Source organism: Moschus berezovskii, chromosome 4 (genome assembly GCF_049115385.1).
Source record: "Moschus berezovskii isolate FMDL1 chromosome 4, NW_MosBer_1.0, whole genome shotgun sequence".
Classification (NCBI taxonomy): Eukaryota; Metazoa; Chordata; class Mammalia; order Artiodactyla; family Moschidae; genus Moschus; species Moschus berezovskii.
In genome coordinates, this window is record NC_142463.1 from 41,301,983 (window position 1) to 41,326,566 (window position 24,584).

At 42.7% G+C, this 24,584-nt stretch overlaps 1 protein-coding gene across 3 annotated transcripts in view; it reads left to right on the forward strand.

Annotated features, from left to right (window-relative positions):
* The window catches only part of AK4 (adenylate kinase 4), a 93,412-nt gene that overhangs the window by 20,356 nt on the left and 48,472 nt on the right, over positions 1–24,584 (forward strand). The window lies entirely within an intron of this gene.

Genomic DNA, 24,584 nt, shown 5'->3' on the forward strand with positions numbered 1-24,584 from the left:
GTTGTTTTTTTTTCCCCCAAAGAAAAATAGCCCTTGTTCCCCCAGCCATTCTTCCCATGATATCATTTCTAGGTTCTTTTGCAGCCTGATTTCACTATGGCCTTTTTAATCTGCAGTGGTCATCCCTCCTGACAGCTAGCTAAATGTGGCAGGATCATTGCAGCTAAGTTACCGGAAAGCTGGGTTCACCTCTTGGTGGATGTTGAGCCAATAGACACAATCAAGCCAAAGTACAGGAGAATGAAGGACTTATTACTTGCAGCAAGTGCTTTGTAATCTTTCTCAAAGCAGCATACCCAAACAGCAAATTCAGGGAAGTTTAAGCTAAGGCTACATGCATATTCATGAAGGGGCTTGAGCCAGGAGAGTTCAGCCTAGAATTGGGGCAAAGGTCAACAATCTAGGTCTTGGTTGATTGAAGTCTGGAGGGCAGCATCCTTATCTTGTCTTCCATCTGGGTTGGGGTCTTAGTTCCTACAGAATCAAAGATATATTATTATGTGTATCCTTTGCGGAGTAACTGGGACTCTTACTTTATCACTGAACTGTTGTTTGACTGCCTTTTCTCTATTCCAGCGTTCCTTTGTTCCCTTAAGACCATTATTATTGAGACCTGTTCAAGGGCAAGCATCCTAATCAGGGTTAGATCACAAAATGTCTTGGGCCAAAATGAGTTCTCTCATGTCAAGAAAGCCATTCCTGGTTCTCTTTCTCCAGAGAAAGAGATAAAGGCTTCAGCTTTTATCTGCTTACAGTTATAGTGGATTTACTTCTATATTCTACTTCCTAAATGAATACATTATTTGGAAGTATTTCTGAACATTGTCCTGCAATGCAGTGTAGCTCATGTAGCCTCATAAAACAGATTAGTGCGAAGACCTAAGTTCAGACACCAGCTACTCCAGACTATTCACCTCTGTAGTGCTGTCCTTGAGTGAGTGTTCAGAGATCTTGTTTTCTTGGTTCCCTCTGAGAATTAGGGACAAATTAGAAAGATTCCAGGAGAAATTCCAGATGGAATTAATCAGCCTAAATATTGCCGGACACAGATCAGCAATGAACAACTCATGACCGAATTTACCCAGATTGTCATTAATTATAGCTTATTTGGATTGTTTCCCACATATTATTTTATGAAACCCAGGATTGTAGTGACTTAGGTTACCAAAGGAGAGATGCTGCTAAGTCATGTCGGTCATGTCCGACTCTGTGCAACCTCATGGATGGCAGCCCACCAGGCTCCCGTCCCTGGGATTCTCCAGGCAAGAATACTGGAGTGGGTTGCCATTTCCTTCTCCAATGCATGAGAATGAAAAGTGAAAGTGAAGTTGCTCAGTCGTGTCCGACTCTTTGAGACCCCTTGGACTGCAGCCTACCAGGCTCCTCCGTCCATGGGATTTTCCAGGCAGGAGTACTGGAGTGGGTTGCCATTGATGAGACCAAATCAATGGAAAGATCTGAGCTTGGAGCAAAGTTTTATTGAAGGGTCAAGCAAGGAGACCAGTGGCTTGTGCTCAAAACCCTGTGAACTCCCTGATGGCTTTTGAGGAAGAGTTTCTATAGACAAAATTTGGGGTGAGGGCTACAGGATGTGTGACTTTTCTTCTGATTTATTGGTGGTGAGGTAACAGAGTGGTGCTCCAAAATTACCACCCCACACCTGGGTCGAGCCTTAGTTCCTGCAGAAAAAACTCAAACATACTCTTATGTATTCCCTTGAGGAGGAACTAGGATGCTGCTTTAATCACTGTACTGTAGTTTCTTGTTTGTTCCTCCTTTGTTTTTGCATCCCTTATTTCCCTGATTGGTAGCTGTTTGAATTTGCTCTTTAGATCTCTGGGAAGGTTTAGGAAGGAGGCTGAAGCCTTTATCCTTTAAAGAAGAAATGGAGGTGATATCACTGGGCTTCCCTTGTAGCTCAGCTGGTAAAGAATCTGCCTGCAATGCAGGAGACCTGGGTTCGATCCCTGGGCTGGTAAGATCCCCTGGAAAAGGGAAAGGCTTCCCACTCCAGTATTCTGGCCTGGAGAATTCCATGGACTGTATAGTTCATGCGGTCAGAAAGAGTTGGATATGACTCAGCGACTTTCACTTTTCACTTTCACTGGTGGTTTAGTGGCTAAGACTCTGAGCTCCCAATGCAGGGTGCCCAGGTTTGATCCCTGGTCAGGGAACTAGATCCCACATCCTGCAACTAAAGATATCACAGGATGTAATGAAGATCAAAGATCCTGTGTGCTGCACCTAACCAAATAAATAAATAAATAAAAGAAATAGGGGACCCAGAAAGACTTTGTGTCCAGCGGGGCCCCACAGGATCCTGATCAGTTTCACCCATGCCAGATACTTTAGTGATGCAAAGCTCTGAGAGTTGCCTTTAATAAGAGTTTGTGCTATGACCCACATAGCTGGGTTTGGAGTCTGACTTGGCCACCCTAGCTGTAGGAATTTCGGCAAAGCATCAATGGCTAACCTTTTTGTGTTTATTCATTTATAAATGAGAGAGTCATGATAGAGCTGCCTCATCAAGTTTCCTTGTGTGAAATAAGTTAATATGTTTTGGCAGGGCTGAGGCTAGGTTTAAAAGAGCAAGCAAGGCACCCTCCTTAAGTAAAAAATTTAAAGGGCTGCCAAAAAAAATCAGTCATCAAGATAAATAGTTTAATGGAGTAAAATAAGCCAAATGTCAACATTTTAAAAATTAAAGATTTATTTTTATTTATTAATGGCTGGTGCTGGGTTTTCGTTGCTGCATGTGGGCTTTCTTTGGTTGCAGTGAGCAGGGGGCTACTCTCCAGTTGTGGTGCTCAGGCTTCTCGTTGCAGTGGCTTCTCTTGTTGTGGAGCGTGGGCTCAAGGGCTCATGGGCTCAGTAGTTGTGGCTCCCACGCTCTGGAGCACAGGCTCAATAGTGTGTTGCATGGGCCCCGTTGCTCCTTGTCATGTGGGATCCTCCTGGATCAGGGATTGAACCTGTGACCTCTGTACTGGCAGGCAAAAGTGCAAAAATACCAACATTTTAAATAGAGACCAAATCTGAAAGGACGGAGATTGGGGTGAAGTGAGTGACAGTGAGTTGTACAAGTGCAGGATTGGATCCTGTCTTTATTTAAAAATTTCATAATTTTTCATCATGGATTTTTTTGCCTTGAGAAATGAAATATTTCCTGCTGTATCAGTAAACAAAGGATGTCACAGTCATCAGCAATTGCAGACACCATGGATGGTGAGCTGGTGAGCCCTGGGGAACTCAGGAAGAAAAGAATACCTGCCATCTATCAGCCATCAGACTGTAGCCGCTCCCTATGTTGAGTCCTGAAGAAACTCAGGATGTGATGACACAGGATACAGGCCCCAGATAGGTTCCTTCATGTCAAAGGAATGATTTCAGTGAGCCAGGACTTTTGTATTTTTCTATACATAGAAGAGTGCAAAGTTCCTTAACTTGGGATATCTGGTTTTGTTTAATCAATAATAATCATTTGATGTTCAAACCGCCCTTTGTTGTCAAACTCTACCTGGCTCCTCCCCTTACCTCCTTAGTGGTTCTCCAGGGTTACTTGAGATGCTGTCTCCTAGGCTTGAAATGCTAAAAATTCTCTTAACTTTTAAGTTGTGAATATCTTTTAAATCCATAGCCTTAATTTTGATATTTTAAAACATTGGATAATATTTTAAAATATTATTTATCTTGGTTACTAGAGCTTGTTTTCTTTTATATCCTCTCCAGTTTTTGGCCCAAAGTGAGTGCCTCACTAATCTCACCCCGGTTGCAGACAGATGTGTTTTGTGTTGTTTGTAGTTTTCATGGGAATGTTAGTCTTGTGGAGGAAATGCATCCTAAAAGCCTCATGTAAGGATTTCTTTCCCCAGCATAGATGTTTCTGTTAGGTTATCTCAGAGTGCCGTATCTCATCAAGGTCAGACTTAGGTTTTGAAATGTCGTGTTTCAAATACTGTTAAAGTTCAAAGCCAGAGAATTAAAAATGCATGTACTGAGCTTATGTCTAGAGGAATCTAGCCAAACCAAATAGCACTGCAACATTGCTTCTTGATGGTGGGTATTGTGAAAGATGGACACAGATGGTGGCTGAGCCAGAGCTGGAACTACTGTTAGTTGGCGAGATATTCTAAGTGACAGAAGCCAGACCCCACTGGGGATTAGGAAGTGGTGTTTCTAGAAGTTAAATTATGATCATAGAATCTTTCTTTAATTCTGGTTCTTCTCCAGTTTGCCTTTAGTTATACAGACCTGATTATAAGCATGTCTTGGAAATCTTTTTCATAGTTAGTGACCAGTGAAAGGCAAAAAAACACAAAAAGCAAAAGCCACAGAGTCCGATGTTTTAACGCTTTCTTCTTGAAAGTCCAGGTGTCACACAGGCAAGGGAAATTGTTAGGACACTACTCTCTCTCCCTCTTTCCTTCATTCCTTTCGTCTACAGATTCATCCAGTGTTGCTTTCTGGACAAAGTAAGAGACATAGTCCTTCTTAAAAGGTGGTCCAGTGGTTAAGAATCTGCCTGCCTATGTAGGGGACATGGGTTTGATCCCTGGTCTGGGGAGATTCCACATGCCTCGACTACTGTGCCCGAGTGCCCTTGAACCCATGCTCTGCAACAAGAGAAGCCAATGAAGTGAGAAGCTCGAGTAGAAGTGCCACCTGCTGCAACCAGAGAAAGCCTGTGCACAGCAATGAAGACCTCGTGTACCTCCCCCTCAAAAAAAATCACAGAAACTGGAGGTTGTTGATGTTTTGCATAAAATATGTAAAGCTAAATAAACTAGTAATCACCATAGCAGTTGTCATTGGCTTTCATTAGGTTTAAATTTACCTGCAGGTTTCATCATTTTGTTTTTAGATTCCAAAGAGGTGGAATCCAATTGTTTACTTGTAGTAGAATGAATTAAAAACATAACTTCATTTTGTTGACTGCTGCCAGACAATGCTGCCTTGCCATGGCAAGGTGGATTTACTGCATGAATTTGATCATTTATAGAGACTCCAGGTGTTTTTTGACTTAGTGTTAAAAAGAGAAAAAAGGAATGGGAAATTCTTGTCTTGAGTGTATGTCACCTTCTTTGTACCAGTTTTTAGAGAACAGCTGTAGCAGCTGCTAAACTATTCATGTCTGCATTGTTTTCCTTTTTTCATTTGGCAGGTGGAAAAAGTGTGAAAGTTTAAAATTGAGTGTAAAACTGTGTATCTGGTGGAGCATTCAGATTTCATGTATATGCATATCTAGCAGAAAAAGATGTAGAGACTTGAGTGCAGAATAAGTGTCGAGGTTGAAATCACTAGTATACTAGTGGCATTTTGATTTATAAGAGGGACATCCTCAGATATCCAGGAACTCTTCTTGAAATAGATGCAACTCTGGGAATAATTATCTTAGCCTGAAAGCCATCCCTTGGTTTAATGGGCAAAGTTTAATGTTTCCTGCTGGGTAATTTATCAGCTCGTCTTCAAATTAGTTAGCGAGGTAAGACTTCTAGAGTCAAAGGATGAACTCCAATGCTTTCTTCTGTTTACTTCTGCTTCTGGGCAAGTTCAGACTGAGTACTAAACAGATTTGCAAACCACAAATCCTGGTCGTTAACATTGAGTCATTGTGATGGGTGACCTGGGAGTGACTGTTCTCAGGAATAGACACGCTGTCACAGTCAGGGTGATGGGTGACCCTGGGGAACAGTCTGTGGCACTTGACCAGCATTATCTGTTGAATTTGGAAGACTCAGGTTCCCATCCTGTGTCCTTGATAGCTCAGTTGGTGAAGAATCCACCTGGAATGCAGGAGACCCTGGTTTGATCCCTGGGTTGGGAAGATCCGCTCGAGAAGGGAAAGGCTACCCACTCCAGTATTCTGGCCTAGAGAATTCCATGGGCTGTATAGTTCATGGCGTCGCAAAGAGTCAGACACAACTGAGCGACTTTCACTTTTAGATTCCCATCACCTGCTCAGTGTGTACACAGCACTTCACTCCACCATCTACAGTTCTGACCATTCTCTAATCGCTCTTTTTTTAAGATTAAACTTAGTTTTTTTGAAAAAAATATTTATCTGGCTGCAGCAAGTTTTAGTTGCAGCAGGGATCTTCTGTCTTCTTCGTAGCATGCAGGATCTTTAGTGGCAGCATGTGAACCCTTAGTTGGAGCTTACAAGATCTAGTTCCCTGACAAGGGATTGAACCCCGGCCCCCTGAATTGGTAGCATGACGTCTCAGCCACTGGACTGCCAGGGAAGTCCCGATATTTCATTCTTTTTAATGGTTTAGTAATATTCTCTCTGTGTGTGTGTGTGTGTGTGTGTCTGTGTGTGTGTGTGTGTCTCACATTTTCTTTATCCATTCATCTCCGTTAGACGTTTAGGTTGTTTCCACGTCTTGGCTATTGAACTGTAGTGAACATTATTGTTGTTGTCTAGTTGCTGAGTCATCCACTTTTTATGCAACCCCATGGACTGTAGCCTGACAGCTTTCTCTGTCCATGGCATTTTTCAGGCAAGAATACTGGGAGTGGGTTGCTATTTCCTTCTCCAGGGAACCTTCTCAACCCAGGGATCAAACCTGTGTATCTTGTGTCTCTTGCATTGGCAGGCAGATTCTTTACCACCAAGCCAACTGGGAAGTCCCACAGTGTACGCAAGGCTACATAAATCTTTTCAAGTTGGTGTTTTCATTTTCTTTGGATAAATACCTTGAGTGGAATTGCTGGATCATATGGTAATTCTTTTTTTTTTTTAATTTTATTTATTTATTTATGGCTGCACTGAATCTTCATTGCTGAGCACTGGCTTTCTCTAGTTGGGAAAGTGGGGACTACTCTGTAGTTGCAGTATGTGGGCTTCTCCTTGTGTTGGCTTCTCTTGTTGTGGAACATGGAATTAGCTGCTCTGTGGCATGTAGAATCTTCCCAGACCAGGTTTCGAACCTGTGTTCCCTGCATTAGCAGATGGATTCTCTACCACTGGACCGCCCAGGGAAGTCCCAGGTGATTCTATTTTTGATTTTTTGCAGAACCTCTGTACTGTTTTTTATATGGTTGCCCTCTAGTATTATTATTATTGTTGTCCTTGCTGGTGTTAAAGGATGATGGCATGTCGGCCTTCTCAGTGGACCATATACCCCACTGGGAGCCCTAGAGGAAAAGAGTGGTACCATTAGCTGTTTCCCTCCTTTTCTTTGCCTTTGTTTGCAGGACTGTCTGCTACCAGCCCTGGGAGGCTGGTGAACGTGCACATCTTTAGTGTTCTTGGAATAGTTCTCCATCAGAGTATTGCCAGAAAGCTATAGCAAAGGGAGGGAGACAAGGGAGAGAGAGAGGACCCTTCCCCCCACCCCCACCGTGGGCAGCAGTAGCAATCCATCCTGTTTGAGCAGATGGCTCTGGAGGAAACAGCAGCTTCCCTTGTGCAGATCTACAGCCAAGATCCTGCACAGAGAGGCAGCTGACAAGGTGCCTGGCACAGCCAAATCCATATCCAGGCCTTCTGCAATGGGAAGGAATTCCTTTTATCTTGCTTTAAAAGTGAAAATCCCCTCAGTCCTCTGCATGGGGCTAATAGTTGGGCTGTGGTCAGGTCACAAGGGAGGCAGAGAAAATCTAGAGAGCTTGTGAGATATAAAGTATGATCCTGCTCCTTGGGACTGGAAGTGCCTGTATCATGGATGCCAAGGCAGACTTGTGGCACTTGAGCTTGAGGAGATGGCTGAACACTCTGGGTCTAAAACTCAGCCTTGATTTTGGCAAACTTTACAGATTACTTGCCTTTTCCTATTTGTTCCCTTGCCCAGATTCTGTTGCCTTCATCCCAGTCTGCTTTTTCTCCTGCTGCTTATGTAAGGCGGCATGTGGTCCTTCACCAGATGTTCACGGTGCGTCTATAAATGCATGTGTTCCTATTCTGGGCCAAGAAAATATTCCAAAAATTTTTTGGCTTAATGAAATTTACAGTATCTTTTTCCTTTCATGATTTATTTAAAAGTCTTAAAATGAAATCACTGTGCAATTTTATTCTTTGAATCTGTATGTTGGGGGGGTCACATAATTGATCTGCTGATGGGATGAGAAAGCTTAAGGATATTCTTTGTGCTTAGACATTCGATCACCTTCTTTCTGAGTAATGCGAGCCCCTCCCCTATCCAAAGTCGTGGCTTTTGTCCATGCATATTTTTATCTTGGCTATTATAGAAAACACACCCACTGCCAACACATTTCTGGACCTAGGATACAAAATTAGACTAAGTGAATGTAAATATCCAGTCTGGCTAAAGAGGTAAAAAGCAAAGAGGCCAAACAAAGCGTTTGCCCTTATTCCTAGGCACATGGGTCAGGCCTGAGTTCTGGTCCAGACCCCACTTGTCATGTCTAGAATGGGTATAGTGGTCAACACCTTAGCGGTGCGTGAAGGCAGGGAGACTCTCCTTGGTCTCACCTGTCCTCACTTCAGAGGTAGAGTCTAGGTGGGTGAAAGGATCCTGCTGTGGTTTCAGGCATGCTAAGCAACCTGAAAGCCCAAGTCAAAAGCCAGGTATATGAATACCTATACCTGCACTCATCTCACATGCTGGCCAAATAATGCTCAAAATTCTCTAAGCCAGGCCTCAACAGTATGTGAACCCAGAACTATCAGATGTTCAAACTGGATTTAGAAAAGGCAGAGGGACCAGAGATCAAATTGACAACATCCATTGGATCATAGAAAAGCGAGAGAGTTCCAGAAAAACATCTAATTCTTCTTCATTGACTATACTGAAGCCTTTGACTGTGTGGATCGCAACAAACCAGAAAATTCTTAAAGAGATGGGAATACCAGACCACCTTACCTGTCTCCTAAGAAATCTGTATGCAGGTCAAGAAGCAATAGTTGGAACCTGACATAGAACAATGGACTGCTTCCAAATTAGGAAAGGAGTATGTAAAAGCTGTATATTGTCACCATTCTTATTTAACTTATGTGCAGAGTACATCATGTGAAATGCCGGGCTGTGTGAAGCATAAGCTGGAATCAAGATTGCTGGGAGAAATACCAGCCTCACATATGCAGATGACACCACCTTTATGGCAGAAAGTGAAGAGGAACTAAAGAGCCTCTTGATAAAAGTGAAAGAGGAGAGTGAAAAAGCTGGCTTAAAACTCAACATTCAAAAAATGAAGATCATGACATCCAGTCCTATCACTTCATGGCAAATAGATGGGGAAATAATGGAAACAGTGGCAGACTTTATTTTTGGGGGCTCCAAAATCACTGCAGATAGTGACTGCAGCCATGAAATTAAGATACTTTCTCCTTGGAAGAAAAGCTATGACCAACCTAGACAGCATATTAAAAAGCAGAGACATTACTTTGCCGACAAAGGTCCATCTAGTCAAAGTTATGGTTTTTCCAGTAGTCATGTATGGATGTGAGAGTTGGACCATAGAGAAAGAAAGCTGAGCACCGAAGAATTGATGCTTTTGAACTGTGGTGTTGGAGAAGACTCTTGAGAGTCCCTTGGGCTGCAAGGAGATCAATCCAGTCAATCCTAAAGGAAATCAACTCTTAACATTCACTGAAAGGACTGATACTGAAGCTCCAATACTTTGGCCACCTGATATGAAGAACTGACTAAGTAGAAAAGACCCTGATGCTGGGAAAGATTGAAGGCAAGAGAAGGGGACGATGGAGGATGAGATGGTTGGATGGCATCACTGACTCCATGGACATGAGTTTGAGCACGCTCCAGGAGTTGGTGATGGACAGGGAAGCCTGGCGTGCTGCAGTCCTTGGGGTCGCAAAGAATCGGACACGACTGAGCTGAACTGAGGTATAGAAAATTGAAATTCTGCCTCTGAGATTACAGAGGAAGAAGAGTTCACCTCCCTCACGCAAATGAGAAAATTTGAGGCTGCAATCAGTGAAGGACATTGGTGTGTTCAGACCATGGGCAGTGACTTGGAAGGCAAACTTAAAAGTCAAGACGCCAGATTCCCACTCTTGTGGTAATTCATTGTATCATACTGGCTCTTTGCTTCATTATGAAGCCAGTTCTGTGTTTTTAAAAGGATATTGTCCCTTGATTAAAAATATAGATATTAGTAATAAATCAACTGAATGATCTCATTTAAATGTGGAATCTAAGAAACAAACAAAACAAAAAAACCTTGAGCTCATAGGTACAGAGAACAGATTGGTGATTGCCAGAGGTGGGGTTTTAGCCTGTCATAAAGTTCAAACTAATAGTAATAAGAGCCCTTGGGAGGCACATATAGTGTGGTGGTTATAGTTAATAATATTACATATTTGAAAATTGCCAAGAGAATAGATCTCCCCCCCCCCCCAAAAGTAATTCATTTGTTTCTTAGATTTCTGTTTTATCTTCTTTTTTTTTTGGGTCATGTTTTGCAGCATGTGGAATTTTAATTACCCAACCAGGGATTGAACCTGTGCCCCCAGCATTGAGAACACCGAGTCTTAACCACTGGACCACCAGGGAGGTCCCTGGTTTTCTATTTTGAATATAGAAATATTTATGTGTGTACACACTAATGAGAATAGATCTTAAGTATTCTCTTCATAAGAAAAAAGTTTGTGACTATGTATGTTGATGGATGTTAACTGGGCTTATTGTGATGATTATTTCTCAATATATACAAATATCAAACCATTATGTTGTAGACCATAAACTAATGTTATGTGAATTAGAGCTCAATAGAAAAAAAGAAATCACACTAAAAATTCTTTCATTTTAATCTCAGAATTAGTGGAAACATTTGTACTTTATATTTGGGTTCAAATCTAAAAAGAAGAAATGATTTTTTTTGCTATTAACCTCCTTCTAACCTTGGGAATAGTGATTGATCATATAGATCACAAGTAGTTTTCAAATATTTATTCAAATAATTTTCACTACAATTTCCTTTGGTTAAAACACCAATAATAACAATGACCTCGTTTTGTGCTAAGTTGCAGCCTGCCAGGTTCCTCTGTCCATGAGATTCTTCAGGCAAGAATACTGGAGTGGGTTGCCATGCCCTCTCCAGGAGATCTTCCCAACCCAGGAATTGAACCCGTGTCTCCTGCGGCTTCCACTTTGTAGGCAGATTCTTACTGCTGAGCCACCGGGGAAGCCCCAGTAATGACCCCATAATGAGCTAAACATTTTATCCTGAGACTAAATGGCTGAGGAAAGGTTTTGAAGACAGGAGTGCTTTGTGTGAAGTTAGGAGAGATGTGGTCAGTGATTTGATCCCAGGGGAACTTAGTCTGATGATGTCCAAAGGAACAAAGAGTGGATAGCATAAAGTCTATAGTTTCAAAATTTTGCATTGTTTTAATTTAAATAGGTTATACATTTTTCTCTGGTACCATTTTTTTTTTTTTTTTGCCTTGCTATGTCGCTTGTGCGATCTTACGAGGCCTCAGCAATGAAAGTGTGGAGTCCTAACCACTGAACCACCAGGGAATTTCCTCTGTTCTTCTTTAGTCTTGGTTTACAATTCCTAATATCTTGTGATTTATCAGGAAACCATTGGGTAGACCCTAACTTGTGACACATAGACACCCAGAAGAGGAGATAGCTCAGAGAGGCAGCAGGTTTTTGACAGTTGCTGCTGCTAAGTCACTTCAGTCGTGTCCGACTCTGTGTGACCCCATAGACGGCAGCCCACCAGGCTCCCCCGTCCCTGGGATTCTCCAGGCAAGAACACTGGAGTGGGTTGCCATTTCCTTCTCCAATATGTGAAAGTGAAAAGTGAAAGTGAAGTCACTCGGTCATGTCTGACTCGTAGCGACCCCATGGACTGCAGCCTACCAGGCTTCTCCGTCCATGGGATTTTCTAGGCAAGAGTACTGGAGTGGCTTGCCATTGCCTTCTCCTTTGACAGTTGAGCCTAGTACAAACTCTGACTTGGGGTGACTTCCAAGCAAGCACCTGCATGTTAGCTTGGAAATGATAAGTTGTTTCCTTAACACTAAACTCTCCGCTTATTCTGTTAGATAATATTTTGGAGTTGCACTCTCAGAATCTTCAAGAGGTGACTCATGCACCTCTAGTGGGTGTTGGAGAATGTCAGGTGGCTTTGGGAGGGGCAGGCATCCACTTGCAGGAACAGATCCTTTCTTGTGAAGAGCTCCAGTTTGGGATCCAAAGACAACCTGTGGTGACGGTCATTCTGCACCAGCCTGAATAGACTGAAGCAATCATCTTGAGACCCATTAACAAACTACACTGTGTCCATTTATAATGGTTTGCTTGTTAATCCAGTAATTTATTTTAATTATTCAAGGCTTGCCAAAGAATTAGAAAAGATAATATTTAAAGGAAATATTTCTCTATGTAATTCTTACTGTGATTAAGAAGGTCTTTCTAAGCCTTAATTGCCTTAAAGTGTTGACTTTATCAGGACTGCTGAACGATATGATAGGTATATTGTGAGTGTAGTGATAATAAAGTTCATCTAATCTGTAGGACCTTAGCGGTGGAAGGATGGAGATTTTAAAGATAGGGTAACTCTTGATCTCAAGTAGAGTGGCTCTTGCTGTTGTTAAGTCGCTAAATTGTGTACGACTCTGCGATCCCATGGACTGTAACCTGCAAGGCTCCTCTGCCCGTAACATTTTTCCAGGTGAGAATACTGGAGTGGGTTACCATTTCCTTCTCCAAGGTATCTTCCCGACCCAAGGATTGAACCTGCATCTCCTGCATTGCCAAGCAGATTGTTTACTACTGGGCCACCTGGGAATCCCATAATGTCTGGCCTCAAGGGGATTATAATCTGGTGTGGAGGGTTTCTGAACAGCCTCCATTGAACACAATGAATGACGTGTAGGTAGATGTGCAACCACATATTGTGGTACAGGCTGTGAAACTGCATAGGGAGTGGGAGGGTACTTGGCTGAGGAGTGTTGGGGGTGGGCTTACAGTCCAGCCTGGGTTCTGTCCACCGGGCTGTGTTCCCTGGCTTACAGGAGAGAGGATTACTCCTTTAAAGGGAGTAGGAAATACATGGCTGTGAGGTGGCTGGTGCATGAAGTCCTTGAAAGGTGATTCGTCCTGGCAACATCTGTCAGCCTTTCAAAGCCCAGTTCTAGGGAGGCAAGTGTTCTGGGACCTAAGGTCAGATGGCGGTGACCACCTGTGTGTCTCAAGCACATGTCTGTCAGCACTGTCTTTCTCTCCTGTCTGGCCCTTTCCTCCCTGAGTCTGTGGACCACTCAAGGGAAGAGACCTTGAGGGAAGGATCTGTGTGGGAGGTCAGGTTTGAGGAATAGTTCCAGGTGGATCAGAAAGATTTTGATTGCCATCCTGAGGCGTTTCCACATCATCCTGTAGGCCAGGGAATGCATTCTTGGTGTTAGAGGAGAAAGCGACTTGTGTCAACTATATTTTCTTTTTCTTTTTTTTTTTGGAAAGCCTCTCAGAGTTGTATAGACATGGATCAGAGGAGAGAAGGGGCCGTGTGGAGAGTTTGGAGGTATAGGGTTGCAGGGTGCTTAAGAGGTTGGTAGGAAGCAGCTGAATAGAAATAGTTGCTGTTAGTTTTTATTTAGTTGAAGAAATGTATTTCCCACAGGGCTTACTATCACCATTAATGCATATATATGCTGCACACACACAGACACAGACACACACACGCTTCCCAGGTGCCGCTAGTGGTAAAGAACCTGCCTGCCTAATGCAGGAGACATAAGAGGCATGAGTTCGATCCCTGGGTCAGGAAGATCCCCTGGAGGAGGTCATGGCAACCAACTTCAGTACTCTTGCCTGGAGAATCCAATGGAGAGGAACTGGCGGGCTACGGTCCATAGGGTCTCAAAGAGTCAGACAAGATGGAAGTGACTTAGCATGTATGCATATATGACAGAAATGTATGTTCCTATTCCTTTTGTTAGGGATTTGCTTCACCCTTCCAGGAGAATGCACTCTAACATCCAAAGTGCCATTATTCAAGGAAATGCTCTCAAACACTGGAGAGACAGTGTAGTAAAGTGGTTAAGGAAATGGAGACTACTTGAGTTTGATTTCTGGCTCTGTTACTTATTATTAGCTGAGTTACTTTCGGAGAATTACTTACTCTTTCTGTATTTCAGTTTATTTGTTTGCAAAATGGGGAAAATACTAGCATTGACCTCACAGATATTTGTGAGGATTAAGTGGGTTCGTATGTATAAACTGCTTAGGACAACACCTGGCATATAGGAACCTATATTGTTTATCTCTGTGTCCTTGAATGAAATTTGCAAAGTGGCATCATTCCAAGTCCTTTATGCACACATATTAATCACATACAATTTTTAGCATATCCCTATGTGGTAACATTTCCATTTTATAGATGAAAAAGTGAATGTACAAACATACAAAAGTTGTAAAACCTTTAAGTGGGGTGCCAGAATGTGAACCGAGGCAGTCTAGTTTTAAAGTACATGTTCTTGACTATGACATTAGGTTCAGAATTGCCTTCATAGCTACAAATAGCAAGTGTCAGGGAGTGATTTAAAACCAATGTCTTTTTGTTGTGAAGGGAGGAAAAGCCTGGCTTTGAGCAAGGCCACTTGACAGATGGATCCTGGACATCTGAAATGAGTCATTTAAGTGCCTAATTTTCTTAAATTCGGAAGTTTCTTCCATAATTTCTGCCTCCTCAGACTTTGATATCAATTTCTTAATCAAACTTTTTTCTTTTTTAAAAAAGCTTATCTTACAATAAGTCTATCAAAGTGGTATCAAGGATAGAATAGTTCATAGAATAAAGTTTTTCTTTATCTTATTTTTTTCCAAGTAACTGCTTCAGTACCAAAATGTTCTTCCAAGTGAGTGGACAGGGGATAAAGAACTTGTTTGCAGAATCACAAAGCTATACTTCATTTTTGAATATTCCTTGTAGTGTACCCTGACCTGCCTCTTGAGAAACCTGTATGCAGGTCAGGAAGCAACAGTTAGAACTGGATATGGAACAACAGACTGGTTCCAAATAGGAAAAGGAGTACATCAAGGCTATATATTGTCACCCTGCTTGTTTAACTTTTATGCAGAGTACATCATGAGAAATGCTGGGCTGGATAAAGCACTAGCTAGAGTCAAGATTGCCGGGAGAAATATCAATAACCTCAGATAAGGAGCTGATACCACCCTTATGGCAGAAAGTGAAGAGAAACTAAAAAGCTTCTTGATGAAAGTGAAAGAGGAGAGTGAAAAAGTTGGCTTAAAGTTCAACATTCAAAAAACTAAGATCATGGTATCTGGTCCCATCACTTCATGGCAAATAGATGGGGAAACAGTGGAAACAGTGGCTGACTTTATTTTTTTGGGCTCCAAAATCACTGCGGATGGTGATTGCAGCCATGAAATTAAAAGACGCTTACTTCTTGGCAGGAAAGTTATGACCAACCTATACAGCATATTAAAACACAGAGGCATTACTTTGTCATCTAAGGTCTGTCTAGTCAAGGCAATGGTTTTTCCATTAGTCATGTATAGATGTGAGAGTTGGACTATAAAGAAAGCTGAGTGCCGAAGAATTGATGCTTTTGAACTGTGGTGTTGGAGAAGACTTTTGAAAGTCCCTTGGACTGCAAGGAGATCCAACCAGTCCATCCTAAAGGAGATCAGTCCTGGATATTCATGTTGAATATTGAAAATTGAATATTCAACTGATGTTGAAGCTGAAACTCAAATATTTTGGCCACCTGATGCAAAGAGCTGACTCATTTGAAAAGACCCTGTTGCTGGAAAAGATTGAGGGCAGGAGGGGAAGGGGACAATAGAGGATGAGATGGTTGGATGGCATCACCGACTCAATGGATGTGAGTTTGGGTAAACTCTGGCAGTTGGTGCTGGACAGGGAGGCCTGGAGTGCTGTGGTTCATGGAGTTGCAAAGAGTCAGACACGAATGAGCGACTGAACTGAACTGTAGTGTGTGTGTATGGGAGAGCAAGAGACAGAGAAAGTTGGCCTTCTCAGTAATGTCCTGAGGGATCACTGTGAAGTGATGATACTGAGAGGGGGCAATGGTTTGTCCTACTTTAGCCATCCTTAATGGAGAAGGCAGCACCCCACTCCAGTACTCTTGCCTGGAAAATCCCATGGATGGAGGGGCCTGGTAGGCTGCGGTCCTTGGGGTTGCTAAGGGTCGGACACAGCTGAGTGACTTCACTTTCACTTTTCACTTTCATGCATTGGAGAAGGAAATGGCAACCCACTCCAGTGTTCTTGCCTGGAGAATCCCAGGAACGGTGGAGCCTGGTGGGCTGCTGTCTATGGGGTCGCACAAAGTTGAACATGACTGAAGTGACTTAGCAGTAGCAAGGGGGTATCAAGCTCTTTTACAGTGATCTCTTTCACTGTTTTTTAACTTGAACGATGAAGAGAACACGGAGTTGTTTTGTGTTTCTGGTGATTTAGCCAGGCATCTTGGCAATTTGCTGCTTGGTGGATATTTGTCCAACTCTGTCTTCTGTATTCAGTTTGCCATTGCTTTATAGGCAGTCAGACAGAAAGAAGATAAACACGGTACGTATGATGTAAAGGGTAACAATTGTGTATCCACCACTCAATCGAAGGCATAAAACGTCACAAAGTACCTTGAAAGCCCCATATGTTCTTTCTCTATGACCCCAGCTGCTACCCTCCCTCTTGTAATTATCCTCTTGCTTTCCCATACACTTGTGACATAGTTGTATGGGCCCCTCAATGCATCTATGGCAAAAGTGTATGACAAAATAAGAGGATAGTTAATTACAAGATTCAGGGTCCCTCAATGGGGCTTCCCTGGTGGCTCAGGCACTAAAGAATCTGCCTGCAATGTGGGAGACTAGGGTTTGATCCCTGGGCCGGAAGATTCCTTGGAGAAGGAAATGGCAACCCAGTCCAGTATTCTTGCCTTGGAAATCTCATGGACAGAGGAGCTTGGTGGGCTACAGTCCATGGATTTGCAAATTGTCAGACACAATTTGGCGACTAACACATACACACACGTGGTTCCTTCAATAGTACTTTGAATAATACAGTGTAATTTAATCTGTTTTAGACTTTTATATAAAGGGGCAGATTTTAGGACCACAAAAAATAATTTTATCTCTTGGTTGTGCCAGTGAAATATAGGAGACTAGTCTTATAATTTGACTTTGTTTTGAAATAGGCCAAGTTGTCCACTTGATCCCTGACCAAACCATCAGTGGCCTGTAACAGCTTGTGGTCCTTGTGGCTCCTATAACAAACAATGGTCCTTTCATTGTTTCCCTGATATGTAGTGAAAAGAGCCATGCCCGGCACAGACTAGTTGCTCAGTAAAATTGCTGAATGAATGAATTGTAATAGTAAGGTCAGTGAAAGTCACTTGTTACAACTTCCATGTAGTTTGTTTTTGACATCTCTTTGCAACTGAACTGAATGTGGGAGTCCTAGCTGGGAAAGCTATATCTCAATGTACATTCATAATCTAGCATACAGATTAGTGGTTGAAGTGTTTACACGTCTGTCTGGTTCTGTCAGAAGTAGCTACACCTGCTATGAAAGGTGCAGTTAGCCCTGATCCTCTAGGGACTGAAAAGAGTTGGAGGGACCAGTTGGTCTTCAAGTGTGTATCAAACATCTGCTTTGTATCCGGTGCCGTTCATGGGGCATTAGAGACAGTGGTGTACCAGACAGACACGATCCTCTGTTGTGCGCTGGGGAGGCCTGACGTGAGAAATAAAATGCAGATGTGGTGAGTGCTGTAAGGAGGGAGGATAGGATGCCATGGGACCGTACACTGGGGGCCTAGCCTGCTTTGGAGAAAGGACCTGGGACTGGAGAGTACAGATGATGTGGGATGGCCACATGTGGGTGATCGGAGAAAATCTTCGAGGCCGCTGAGGCAGGCAGGGGCCAGATCTTGGAGGGACTTGAAAGCCACTGCAGTAGAATCCCTTTGAAGTGTTGTTGTTTTTTTTTTCCACACATTTAAAATTTTTATTCATTTGATTGCTCTGGGTCTTCACTCCTTTGGGAGGGCTTTTCTCTGCCTGCGGTGAGTGAGGGCTACTCTTGGTTGAGGTGCTCAGGCTTCTCGTTGTGTTGACTTCTCTTGTTGTGGAGCGTGAGTTCTAGGGCAAGTGGGCTCAGTAGTTGTGGCTCCTGGGCTCTAGGGCACAGGACTCGGGCTTAGCTGTCCACAGCATGTGGAATCTGCCCGGACCAGTGATGGAACCTTGTGTCCCCTGCACTGGCAGGTGGAGTCTCATCCACTCTGCCACCAGGGAAGCCCTGACATGTTTTTAACAGGGATGTGACATGCTCAGATACACAATTTGTACCACTCCGGCTGTAGGGTAGAAAACAGTGGCAAGAGATGGTGGGATGTGCGGGAGCTTAGAGTTGCTGCTGCTACTGCTAAGTCACTTCAGTCATGTACGACTCTTCGCGACCCCATGGACTGCAGCCTACCAGGCTCCTCCATCCATGGGATTTTCCAGGCAAGAGTACTGCTTAGTGTTCAGTTCAGTTCAGTAGTGTTGCTGCTGCTGCTGCTAAGTCACTTCAGTCGTGTCCGACTCTGTGTGACCCCATAGACGGAAGCCCACCAGGCTCCCCCTTCCCTGGGATTCTCTTAGGGGGAAGCTATTCAATATCACGGTAATTCAAGCCTATGCTCCAACCAGTAACGCTGAAGAAGCTGAAGTTGAACGGTTCTATGAAGACCTACAAGACCTTTTAGAACTAACACCCAAAAAAGATGTCCTTTTCATTATAGGGGACTGGAATGCAAAAGTAGGTAGTCAGGAAACACCTGGAGTAACAGGCAAATTTGGCCTTGGAGCACGGAATGAAGCAGAGCAAAGGCTAATAGAGTTTTGCCAAGAGAACGCACTGGTCATAGCAAACATCCCCTTTCAACAACACAAGAGAATACTCTACACATGGACATCACCAGATGGTCAACACCAAAATCGTATTGATTATATTCTTTGCAGCCAAAGATGGAGAAGCTCTATACAGTCAGCAAAAACAAGACCAGGAGCTGACTGTGACTCAGATCATAAACTCCTTATTGCCAAATTCAGACTTCAGTTGAAGAAAGTAGGGAAAACCACTAGACCATTCAGGTATGACCTAAATCAAATCCCTTATGATTATACAGTGGAAGTGAGAAATAGATTTAAGGGACTAGATCTGATAGACAGAGTGCCTGATGAACTATGGATGGAGGTTCGTGACATTGTACAGGAGACAGGGAGCAAGACCATCCCCAAGAAAAAGAAATGCAAAAAAGCAAAATGGCTGTCTGAGGAGGCCTTACAGATAGCTGTGAAAAGAAGAGAAGCTAAAAGCAAAGGAGAAAAGGAAAGATATACCCATCTGAATGCAGAGTTCCAAAGAACAGCAAGGAGAGATAAAAAAGCCTTCCTCAGTGATGAATGCAAAGAAATAGAGGAAAACAACAGAATGGGGAAAGACTAGCGATCTCTTCAAGAAAATTAGAGATACCAAGGGAACATTTCATGCAAAGGTGGGCTCGATAAAGGACAGAAATGGCACGGACCTAATAGAAGCAGAAGATATTAAGAAGAGGTGGCAAGAATACGCAGAAGAACTGTACAAAAAAGATCTTCACGACCCAGATGATCATGATGGTGTGATCACTCACCTAGAGCCAGACATCCTGGAATGTGAAGTCAATTGGGCCTTAGAGAGCATCACTACAAACAAAGCTAGTGGAGGTGATGGAATTCCAGTTGAGCTATTTCAAATCCTGGAAGATGATGCTGTGAAAGTGCTGCACTCAATATGCCAGCAAATTTGGAAAACTCAGCAGAGGCCACAGGACTGGAAAAGGTCAGTTTTCATTCCAATCCCAAAGAAAGGCAATGCCAAAGAATGCTCAAACTACCACACAATTGCATTCATCTCACACGCTAGCAAAGTAATGCTCAAAATTCTCCAAGCCAGGCTTCAGCAATTCGTGAACCGTGAACATTCAGATGTTCAAACTGGTTTTAGAAAAGGCAGAGGAACCAGAGATCAAATTACCAACATCTGCTGGATCATTGAAAAAGCAAGAGAGTTCCAGAAAAACATCTATTTCTGCTTTATTGACTATGCCAAAGCCTTTGACTGTGAGGATCACAATAAACTGTGAAAAATTCTTCAAGAGATGGGAATAGCAGACCATCTGACCTGTCTCTTCAGAAACCTGTATGCAGGTCAGGAAGCAACAGTTAGAACTGGACATGTAACAACAGACTGGTTCCAAATAGGAAAAGGAGTACGTCAAGGCTGTATATTGTCACCCTGCTTATTTAACTTCTATGCAGAGTACATCATGAGGAATGCTGGGCTGGAAGAAGCACAAGCTGGAATCAAGATTGCTGGGAGAAATATCAGTAACCTCAGGTATGCAGGCGACACCACCCTTATGGCAGAAAGTGAAGAGGAACTAAAAATCCTCTTGATGAAAGTGAAGGAGGAGAGTGAAAAAGTTGGCTTAAAGCTCAACGTTCAGAAAACTAAAATCATGGCATCTGGTCCTGTCACTTCATGGCAAATAGATGGGGAAACAGTGTCAGAATTTATTTTTTTGGTCTCCAAAATCACTGCAGATGCTGATTGCAGCCATGAAATTAAAAGACGCTTACTACTTGGAAGGAAAGTTTTGACCAACCTAGATAGCATATTTAAAAGCAGAGACATTACTTTACCAACCAAGGTCTGTCTAGTCAAGGCTATGGTTTTTCCAGTAGTCATGTATGGATATGAGAGTTGGACTGTGAAGAAAGCTGATTGCCGAAGAATTGATGCTTTTGAACTGTGGTGTTGGAGAAAACTCTTGAGAGTCCCTTGGACTGCAAGGAGATCCAACCAGTCCATCCTAAAGGAGATCAGTCGTGGGTGTTCATTGGAAGAACTGATGTTGAAGCTGAAACTCCAATACTTTGGCCACCTCATGCGAAGAGTTGACTCATTGAAAAAGTCCCTAATGCTGGCAAGGATTGGGGGCAGGAGGAGAAGGGGATGACAGAAGATGAGATGACTGGATGGCATCTCCGACTCAATGGACATGAGTTTGGGTAGACTCCGGCAGTTGGAGATGGACAGGGAGGCCTGGAGTGCTGCAATTCATGGGGTCGCAAAGAGTCGGACATGACTGAGCGACTGAACTGAATTGAATATTAAATCCTATCTTTTGAAGCCTAGCTGTAAAGGGGAGATAAAATCGGTTTGAGATTTGTAAACAAGGTAAGATGAGAATTTGGAATTTTATTAGTATAATTATGAGCCTTGTGTTCGAAACTTTATTTTCCAAAGTGAGATTTAAGGTTAAATGTAGCATCCTCCTTTGGTGAAACCTCACCCTTTCATCTCCACATGCTTGGAATTGCTAAGAAGCACCAAGTGCTCTGGTTATTTTTAAATGGTTCCCTTTCCCCTCACCCTGCCAGAAGCCTGAGGGGATTTTTCTCTGACACTTACTGTGGCCATTGGGTAGAGCATCTGGAGGAAAATCTCAGAATATTATGGGGCTCCCCCTTTGATTGGGTCCTCCCTGAGTTTTTGTCCACATAGGGCCTTCAGCAGCTTGTCAGCTACAGTTCACGTTTTCCTTCCTGGCACTGGCTGTGAGTTTATGTCCAGTTAAGAATTTTGCCATATTTGCTGCCCTGAATACAATGATCTATGTGAATATGGACAACTTTAATGTGAAAGAATTGAAGCCAATAAAAAATCTTCCATATCTTGGAAGCATGAATTTTGGAGAAGTGACCAATTTAATAGGTATACTAAGTTCTGTGTTATCTTAAATTTTTAAAATTTTTATTTAAAAAAATTTATATTTATATATTTAATATACATTTATTTATTTATTTTATATATTCAATATTTATATATTATCTTAAATATATAACCTAATGCATGTGTGCTTAGTCACTCAGTCATGTCCGACTTGTTGTGACCTCATGGACTGTAATCCACCAGACTCCTCTTTCCGTGGAGTTTTCCAGGCAAGAATATTGGAGTGGGTTGCTGTTTACTGCTCCAGGGATCTTCCTGACCCAGGGATCAAACCTCTGTCTCTTGCGTCTCCTGCATTGGCAGGCAGATTCTTTACCACTGAACCACCTGGGAAGTCCCATACAACTTAATAGATAACATTAAATTCTGAAAATGTATTTGTTGTCTGATTTGATCAGAAATTGAAAAAATATATTTGTCAAGGTAACCAAATTAATTTATATTTAATAGTAATTAAATGAAGTAGGTTTTTTAGCTGCATTGCCGCAAATTTTATATTTTAAAAGAGTGGAACATTGTTATAACACATTTATTGAGGATGGTGATACATGTCTGTGCACATACATGCATAATTTTATAATACATACCATTTTGTATTCTGACACTTAATCTTTCCCTTTCTGAAGACAGTTTTCCCAAATGTGGCCTTAGTCAGTGGTGTTGTTGCAGGAAAGGGGACCCCCTTCCAGGGCTCAAAACTGGGCTCTTGTCTAACACTCGGAAATGAATTGTCTGAGGAGACCCATGTGCTGACAAAGCAAGGGGTTTTATTGGGAAAGGGTGCCCGGGTGGAGAGCAGCAGGGTAAGGGAACCCAGGAGAACAGCTCTGCCGCGCGGCTTGCAGTCTCGGGTTTTATGGTGACGGGATTAGTTTCCGGGTTGTCTCCATGCAATCATCCTGACTCAGTCTTTCCTGGGGGCGCACACCTTGTTCAGCCAAGATGGACACCAGAGAGAAGGATTCCGGGAGGTGGTCAGACATGTCGAGTCTCCTTTAGATCTTTCCCGAACTTTTCTGGTTGGTGGTGGAACTAATAACTCTTCTTATTAGTTCCATGTTCCTTACAGGACCTCCTGCCGTAAAACAACTCATGCAAATAGTTACTATGGTGCCTGGCCAGGGTGGGTGGTTTTCAATCAGTGTGCTTCCCCTAACAACTCTCCCTTGAGAGACTTCATACTCAAGATACTTCTTGGGAATTGGGGCGGAAGTCTTTCTTCTGTAACTTCTTCCTGCTGTGCATGGGCGTAGGCCAGGCTAGCAGAGCAGAAGTCTCTCTCTACCTGATCTAAGTCAAGGTATTTTTTTGCCTGAAACCAGCATTCACCCTTGTAATAACAGCAGTTTAGTTTGAAACTGCTGGCTCCTCTCAGAAATGAAATAGACAGGGGCCAAACAGGAGACCTAACAGGATGGTCATCACTGGTCCCCAGAAACAGGAGACAACATTTAGGGTGAGGGCTGCAGGGTTTGTGACTTTTTTTTTTTTTCGATTGGTTGGTGGTGAGGCAACAGAGCTATGCTCCAGGAATCTTGTGTTTAGTCTGAAGTTACCATCCTCCACCTGGGTGGGGACTCCAGTTATGTAGAAGAACTCAAAGACGTTGTTATGCATATTTCTTTGAGTAGGAACCAGAACCCTGTCTGGAGGCTGTACCAACCTTTGATTGTTTCTCCTGTTTCTGTATCCCTTCCCTTCCCTGATGAGCAATTGTTTGAATCCACCCTTTGGAACTCAGGGAAGGTCAAGGAGGCGGAATGAAGCCTATATCCTACAGACAGTAAATGGAGAACACAGAACACATACTCCAGAGCCCCGCAGAGTTCTGCTCAGTTTTAATTTAGGGAACTGGGCAACTATGACTGTGATAACTTCCTGTCAAAACGGGGCATAGGACTGCCTCAGCTTGGAGAATAGACACTGAATTGGAAATATTCCTGAACTCCAAGTTCTAGATCTGAGTCTTGTATGATTAAAATCTCAATCCCTTGGTCTGCCATTTTTATGTAACAGAGCCAATTAGAAGTAGTTGGAGGAGTGATAAACTGGAATTTTAATAGACAAATCTCATTTATTTTTAGAAAATAGGCCTGAAACCCTGTCTGGACCTGGCACTTTGGGGAGACTTGTAACCAGTTGCCTAGTTTTATAAAAAGTAAGGTTGTATTTACTAGCTTCCAGCATGTTTAGCAATACAAGGTCTAGTCTGAAAGTACTCCCATAGCATCACCTAGTTATTTTCCCTGATGTCTGAACCAGCTACTCTATTTTGACTTTTAATTGTAACATTTTCCTTAATAGCCAAAGCAGATTTACCATTAATGATGTCAGTGTTTCTCTAGGTATGAGAAGATGCAAGAATTGGAACTCATGAAATATCCTCCTGAAAAGATCTAATTATCTGGAGGCCTGTTCTGCTAGTTTTCCCAGAGCACAGAGTACCTCATTCCTGATTTTCACCCTGAACTCCTTTCAGGGGAGTCTAAGGTCAGCAGTTGCAATGACCATGATTTAATCTTTGTAGACGTAGGTGGGAAGTGTCAGTTTTCGGTTGGCAGAGTCCGTTTTTGCTCATAAACATGACCATGATTTTGAGGGGGGCATTTCATGACCATTCTATCCCATGGTGCTTTCCATTCTCAGGTTTGGCAAAGTTTTGTAGACAGGCCACTCAATGTGCTGTTGCTGGACTAGGCCATAAAACAGTATCCAAAATTCTCTGGACCACCTGTCTTACTAGGCACGTGGTCCAGGAAAACATTCCCTCTTGTTGTTTCTTCCCATATCTAGAGTTACGCTGTTACCATCATCAATCTCATATGGGACTATAT